This window comes from Anomaloglossus baeobatrachus, unplaced genomic scaffold (genome assembly GCF_048569485.1).
Source record: "Anomaloglossus baeobatrachus isolate aAnoBae1 unplaced genomic scaffold, aAnoBae1.hap1 Scaffold_252, whole genome shotgun sequence".
Lineage (NCBI taxonomy): Eukaryota > Metazoa > Chordata > Amphibia > Anura > Aromobatidae > Anomaloglossus > Anomaloglossus baeobatrachus.
Window position 1 is genome coordinate 363,102 of NW_027442101.1, and position 8,139 is coordinate 371,240.

Consider the following 8,139-nt stretch of genomic DNA (forward strand, 5'->3'; position numbering starts at 1 on the left):
CGGTCAAATCCGTTAGCGACAGGAACCTCCAGGGTTTCCCAGCAGTCAAGACCCGATTGAAGGCAACAGCTCACACCGTAGAGGGAAGCACAGTCACCGCCAAGGCTACAGTTCCCAGGGCCAGAGCCTGCGGGCAAAAGGGGCTCCCTCAGCATCCATCCAAGCTGGGGAGCGGGTTACCGGTGGGAAGCCCGCTAGATTTTGGGGGAATAAAAGGGGTCCAACACCACATCCCCACAGGTGCACACCCACCCATCAAAGAGAGCTATAAGCCAATACCACCTTCACATTGCCAGTGTACCAAGTACATGTTGAGCAACATGAAGGCGGCTGGGGTTATTTGTGACAGTTGTAGCCTTTGGGCAGCTCTGTTGATCCTGTTAAAAAAGAAGGACGGCACCACTCCCCGTATTGAGGAATCGCTAGCTGCATTGAGAACTGCAAATTATTTTTCTACCCTTGATCTCACTAGTCACTATTGGCAAGTGTCCGTTGCTGAGGCAGACCGGGAGAAGACCGCCTTCGCCACCCCTATGGGTCTCTGCGAGTTCAAAAGCATGCCCTTCGAGCTGTGCAATGCGCCAGGAACCTTCCAGAGGCTGATGGAATGCTGCTTGGGACAAGATTTTAGGGTGTATAAAAAGGGAGATTAGATCCCGTGATCCCAACGTATTGTTACACCTCTATAAATCACTTGTAAGGCTACATCTGGAATATGGGAACCAGTTTTGGGCTCCACATTTTAATAAGGACATTCAGAAGTTAGAGTCAGTTCAAAGGTGGGCAACTAGACTACTACAAGGAATGGAAGGCCTCCCATATGATGACAAGTTGAAAAAGTTATTAAGTGATTATTGGCTGCAATGGGGCTTTCTGGCTGGTGCCAGCCTCTCTTCTTAGCACACAGGAACCACAATCCCTACACCATGCTTCAATGGATTCTCTCATCCCAGCCCAGTAAAACTACATATTTTACACAGTCATAAGCAGCCAAAAGGGATCTATTCTATTCAATTGCAAATGATCTAGATAAGACTGAGAATAAGATACTGCACGGGACATAGCAGAGTTGGTCAAGTTGAGTGGAGATGAGTTTGCTATTTGGCACAGCTTTTTGCATCAATAAAGCAAGTAAAAGGTGTGAAAGATAAAAAAAAGGGTGAAAGTGTGAAAAGTGAATTGGCCAAATTGAGGTGCATATAAAGTTTTTGCTTTCTTTCAATTAACTAATGGGGCTCATTTGAATCAGGTGAATTGAGTTCTGCTTTTGGAAACTGGGTTAAGAAGGGGTGCACCGGTCCTGGAGGTACTGCAATACCAGGTCAATGCGTGCAGTGGACAGAGCAAGATTTTTTCCATCTCCTTGTTCTAAAAATCCATTTAATATATGGTCCCCAGAGAGGGGACGTATCAGATATTAAACTGATAAGAACAGATTTAATTTTTTTTTTTTTCTGTTTATCAGTAGGACTTCAAAATAACAAAGGTGATCGCCTCCCGTTGCCTGGGAACCGTCCAGGCACAAGAGGGCTATGTGTCACCAGAAGGCGCACACACTTCCTCAAGGCCGGCAGACGTGCAATCCCAGGCACCTTCCAGTACCGACCAAGGTAGCGTCCTCCGAAACTACACTTGATCTTAGCCAAAAGGCCGAGAAGCTATAACCCGAATTGGTTACGGCCTTGAGTGGCACCCTGGCCTATACCGGACACATCTTAGGGAGAGGGAGACAAACCCACGCCTACAGAAGACATTTTGTCACCCAAGCCAACCCTTGAAAAGGCTGTTTTGCAGAGCAAAAACAAGAAGAATGGTGCTTTTTGCAGCCGCCGCCCACTGCAATGAATCTGAATAACTCCTCCTTTTGGACACAAGCACCTCCCCTCCCCCTTGCAGTCTTTCCAATTCATGATACAAAAAGACGGACGGACAGGACAGGACAGGACAGGCTGCCTGACTTTCCGTCACTGCCACCCTTTGCCATCCTTGCCCGTAGAAAGCCCTTTCATCATCCCCAAACCCTAATCTTTTCCCTTCCCTTCCCAGATGCGTCTCACTCCCTTTCATTAGGAAGTGAGCGCAGCCTTTTCTCCGTTCTGCACATGCGCGACGTTAAACACAAATGCGCAGGCGTGCGTTCCATTACCCTCACTGCATTCCACTCCCATACAGGAAGTGGGCGCAGCTATTACTACGGTCGCACATAAAAGAACCCACGGCCACCACTGCACATAGCTGACTCCACCACAGGACACCCACTTCTACACCAACGCAGGTAAGACAGGATCGGCACCTCTATGCTCCCGTTACAATCAGGCTCAGTCACCATGTGATAACGCTCTCAACTCTTTAGTTGCAGGCTCCCCTTGCTTCACCTCCACTGGCTGTGCTGCCATTTCCTCTCCCACCTGGAAGGTATACTTTATTCCACTATTTTCCTGTTTCTCTCTTCCCCCTTTTCCCATAACCTACTTTTATCTGCATTTGTGGGGTATCTATATGCTATTTACATCATAGTTTTATTCATTAATATGGAAGGGAAGAGTGCCCATGAGAGTGTTGAACTGCGGAGAGCAAGAGATTAAGCTGCTCTGATTTGCCACCATTGATAAGCTGTTCTCAGTAGATACACATGCTATCCAAACAGCAGCATCCACCATTGCTTCAGCCCACCCATTCAGTGACAGCTCACCAAGTCAGCCAGAGGAGTGGTGTAAGGAATTACACGTAGGCACTGACTCCACACCTTCACATCACAAGAAGGGGGTCTACAGGCTAGTGCAAGAATACGAGCAAGTCTTCAGCAAACATCCGCTAGACTTTTGAAGAATAAAAGGGGTCAAACACTACATCCCCACAAGTGCACACCCACCCATCAAAGAGAGATATAAGCCAAAACTACCTGCACATTACCAGTGTACCAAGGACATGTTGAGCAACATGAAGGAGGCTGGGGTTATCCGTGACAGTTGTAGCCTCTGGGCAGCTCCGTTGGTCCTGTTAAAGAAGAAGGACAGCACCACTCCCCTGTATTGAGGAATAGCTAGCTGCATTGAGAACTGCAAATTATTTTTCTACCCTTGATCTCACTAGTCGCTATTGGCAAGTGTCCGTTGCTGAGGCAGACCGGGAGAAGACCGCCTTTGCCACCCCGATGGGTCTCTGCGAGTTCAAAAGCATGCCCTTCGAGCTGTGCAATTTGCCAGGAACCTTCCAGAGGCTGATGGAATGCTGCTTGGGACACCGAAACTTTGAAACGGTACTGCTATACCTTTATGATGTTATTGTTTATTCTAAAGCAAACAAGATTTTAGGGTGTATAAAAAGGGAGATTAGATCCGGTGATCCCAACGTATTGTTACCCCTCTATAAATCACTTCTAAGGCCACATCTGGAATATGGGGTAAAGTCCTGAGCAGGTTGATAACCATTGGTTTGAGCATGGTAGGGTGTAGTGCGCATCTTCCTGCATCGGTAAAAGCTGCAGAAGTCCTTGAAGATTTCCGCTTCAAAGGCTGTGCCTTGATCTGTGAGGACTCTCTCTGAGTAGCCATGAGGTCTGCATAAGTGTGCTTGGAAGACCTTCGCTGCAGTATGGGCCATTAGATCTTTGACTTGTACCACAACCATAAATCTCGAGTAGTTGTCTACCATCGTAAGTGCATACGTGAGCTCGCCTCGATATTCTGCAACAAAACTCCCTTTTTCGATTTCAGTTTCAGCAAACACTCCTCTTCCTGTAGAAAATATTTATCATTACCTAAGACAGTCATTCTAATGCATGACAATATTAAGGCAATTTAGTTAAAACTTGTTTTAACTCACCTTTAAGGGGATTGATGTATTTCATGGTCAATCCAGGTTTGTCAGTGATGGCACTGACATAATGTATGGCGTCTTTTTCGGGCGTTATCCTTTGCCTTTTCATTGTGAAAATCCAGTTGCCTATATCAAAGCAAATTCTACTACTTGTAAAGTATGCAGAAAATGAAATGTAGAACATATAACATCAACTGCTTAGGAACGCATCATAGGTTAGTACTTAAAAGGATATTGTCATGTTCTAGTCATAATGCAAGCTGGACATTTTTCATGTTACCCTGTAATCGCCGGCCTGTTCTAATGCTCACAAGCCAAGATATAGGCTCAGCTGCTAAGGCTTCCCTCTGCCTTCTGAATGAAACTTGAATATGTCTGGGTCACTGTGTATATAGCAGGTGCTCAGAAAAAATAAGAGTCAATTCAATAGAAATAGCTCTGGCACACTATAGTGATCAATAACGTAAGAAAAGAACTCTTGGAATGCTGAAAATTCTTTATTTGTGCAAAAGGATAATTCATCCAACGTTTCGACCTTGTTTTTAGGTCTTTATCAAGGATAAAGTTATCTAAGATCATAAAGGGTTACAAAACCATATAAACACGTAATTAGTACATAGTACAACATAACAGTACAATATATTGCTACTTGAGAGTACAATGGGTCAAATGACCATGATGCACATACAAAAAATTTTTCCAAAGCCATAGTGAAAACATTTGTACTGAGGAAAGAAAATTTCCACATGACCTATCTGGAGAAACATTCTGGATCAAACAACCAAAAATAGTCAAGCAGGTAAATACACACCTATATGGATAACAGGATGATATGTGTTCAATTGTATAGCGTCATTGCCATTAAGGTACAAATGGAAAACTTGCAATCCTATATAGTGAAGGAAATGAACACATATCATATCAAAGAACACAGGAACATGGGTGTGAGAAAAACCTCAATGTTTATACTTTGTTCTTTATAATGGTGTGAACATGTATATGTCTCAGTACCTTATGCACTTGAGAATTCTAGTGAGTAGATCATGAAAGCCTATTTCAGAACTGGAATCGGTAAATAATTGTAGGTGGAATCTAAATGAAAAGATGGTACAAGTGTTATCATGACACGTGGGCTATAACACAATGAGGGGCACTGCAGCCAGAAACTTGAGATGCTGCCCCCTGACTGCTGGCCCCTATGCATGTTTAAATAGAGGTCTCCCCCTAGAAAGACACTGACCTGCCGCCCCCGCCTCCTGTGGTGTGACTGGCCTAAGCCCCGCCTCCTGGATACATATCACCGTGCTGCCCAGCTTCCAGCCTCTCGGCTGCAGGACCCGGACCTGTTTGGGCAGCCGGACACAGGGACCCGCTCCTGGAGGCGGTAAGAGAGCTATCAGCAGGGAGGTAAGCGTTTCAGCTCACAGCACTGTTAGCTGTGAGCGGCTCCCTCTATGCTGAGGCACAAGCGATGTGTGACCGGTGAGCGCGGCGTTCTAAGGGAACTACCCGCCCGCTGGTCCGCTTGTGCTCGCCATTATTTAACAACCTCACCCCCCCCCTCCCCCCACCCCCCCCCCCCTCCTCCCACCCCCACCCTCCTCCCCTAAAATCAGCATGGAGGAAAGCGTTCTGCTCACGGCGCTGTTTGCTATGAGCGGCTCCCTCCCTGCTGAGGCTCAAGCTACGTGCGCCGGCGAGCGGCGTTCTGAGGGAACTACCCGCCCGCCGGTCAGCTTGAGCCGCCATTAAGTTTGAAAAAGAGCGCTTCGCGCTCTTTGTCATTGGCCCCGCCCACCCGCCGCCCAGCAACCGCCGACCAGACACCGTCGCCAGTGCCGAGGAGGAGCTGGGTAGGGCTGTGTGCGCTCTGCACGGCACCTAAAAGGTGTGCCTCAGAGCGCAGCTGAAAAGCTCCGTTCTGAGGCGCATGGTGCCGGTAGAGAACGTGCGCTCAGCCTGCAGCTCCTGCCATAGACAGAGCAGGAGCTGCCGGCAAAGCGCACGGAAGTGACATGTCACTTCTTAGAACACAGCGATTCGGGCAACAGCTGAATCGCTGCGTTCTACTATGCAACGTGCGTACGGCCTCTACACAGTCTCCATAGACTGTGCAGGGGACGCAGGACGCATGAATTAGGCACACAGCCTAATTGAAGTGCAGACTCAGTGCAGTCCCTGTCACAGCGCAGGTTGGAGGCACGGTAGGGGAGAATCTAGTATGCAGGCACTAACCTGCAAGAGTCAAATCACCCCATCCCACACGCACTGAACTTCCCCTCCCCTCCGTTTGTATGCCCCGGGAATGCCAAGGGGGCTAGCCTGGGAATGAACCAGGGACCATGTGGGTCTCCCAGTGAGCGGGCGGGTTAAGGGATTCTGTTAGGACTTCAATGTTCAAATTGAGGGGGGCTGGTAGTGAACAGGGGCAAGAAGCAACAGTCAGCAGGTGGCGTGTTTTCCCTCCTGCTGATACCACACCTACACCAAGCCCCCTCCCAGGCCAAAACACACTCCATTTGACATTATGACAATGGTGACTGTTAACAGCCCCGCCCCGTTGTCACACAGGGGATTTCAGCATGTTATGGCGGCGGTGGGTGCGGTGCCGACTATCGCGTTGTACGGTCATGTGCAGGGGTCACGGTAGCAAGCTTTGGCATGGGTAGCCACCATGTCCGGAGTCTGTCATCTTAACCCTTGGATAGGTGTGAGCGTCGTCGTAGCAGGCGTTACGTGGGTAGATCTAGATCCAGTCGTCTTGTCATTTCCTGAATCACCAGGTGAGTACCCTGATGGGGAATGCGGGGTGGGATAAGTCCCCCTAGGGAGGATAACGTGACGTCACAGGTAACAGGCGTCCCGCCCAGCTCTACATGTTGTCACTAAGTTATTTATAACAATGTTATTGGTGCTGAGGGAATCGCCCTCCCCCGTTTCTGTTAAAAGCTGTGATGGTATCTAGCATTCCTACCCCTTGTAGACAGCATTCCACAATCTACCTGCTCTAACTGTAAAGAAGCCTTCCCTATTTCGGAGGATTAAGTTTGGTGGCAGTTTATTTATATTGACCACACGGGTATTTATACAAATTATTATTATTTATTATGCGCCATATAATTCATGGCGCTTTGCATGCGAAAGGGGTTTTTACATAATAGGTACCAGTATAATAATCATAAACCGTACAAGGCACAGACTGGTACAGGGGGAGAGAGGACCCTGCCCTCGAGGGCTCACAGTCTACAGGGGATGGGTGAGGAGACAGTAGATGAGGGCAGAGCTGATTGTGCGGCGCTGTATCGGACTGAGGGTTACGGCAGCTTGTAGGCCTGTCGGAAGAGGTACAAATGAGATATCCTCTGAGACGTCTTTCAAAAATTAAACATATCTTAATTTTTCAACCTTAGTTTAATACAGGCGGCCTCCATTCCTTGTAATAATCTTGTTGCCACCGGTTAACTGACCCTTCAAGTGATTTATTGATTAGTGACAATATTATGGGATCACGGGATCTAACCCCCCTGTTTTACCCCTAATGTCATGCTGTAATTGAAAGAAGGGATCTATATTGGTCACAGTTAGTTTTATCGAAATGTGAGAAGTATATCTCTGTACATTTGCATGGTTTGATTGTTTTTCTAAAACTGCTTCTTTTTTGTAGTGAAGTAATTTTCATCCTTTTTTACTAGATTTTCCCTCTTTGGTTAATTACGTATGTTTTAATTGGTTTTCCTTACCGTAAGAACTGAAAATAAACAAGTGAGATGGGAAAACCGGCAATGTTAGCTATTCGCAGAATAATTATGCCCGCTAATATTTTCTGGACAATTACTTCCACATACATATTCTAAAAGGTATAAATTCACTTTTAGTTTTTGTGTGCGTTGCATGGATTGGGGACGCTGCCCCATCGGGGCTTACGGTCTGGATTCCCTATCTGTATGTTTATGGGGGTGTGGGAGGAGGCTAGAGTGCCCGGAGTAGACCCACGCAGTCACGGGGAGAACGTACAGGCTCCTTGCGGATGGTGTCCTTGGTGGGATTTGGGCCCAGGACCCCAGGGCTGCAGCTAGCCATTGAGCCACCGTGCCATGCCATAATAGTTTCAAGAGCAGGAACAGACAGATTTGTAGATGGAGTATTACGGCGTTGCAGGGCCAGCTGTTTGGGATCATTTGCGATACAAAGTGTTTATATAGTTATATATAAAAAAAAAAAAAAAAAAAAAAATGCTCCTTATGCTGGGCCCGGGGGGACATGGTCCATTAACCTAACTTTGATTGCGCCTTTCCCCCTATTTCGGTTCCAGCTACACAA

At 47.2% G+C, this 8,139-nt stretch overlaps 1 pseudogene; it reads right to left on the reverse strand.

The window, feature by feature from the left end:
- Window positions 1-1,284: 1,284 nt before the first annotated feature.
- On the reverse strand, window positions 1,285-1,491 carry LOC142262750 (U2 spliceosomal RNA; annotated as a pseudogene).
- Window positions 1,492-8,139: the final 6,648 nt, after the last annotated feature.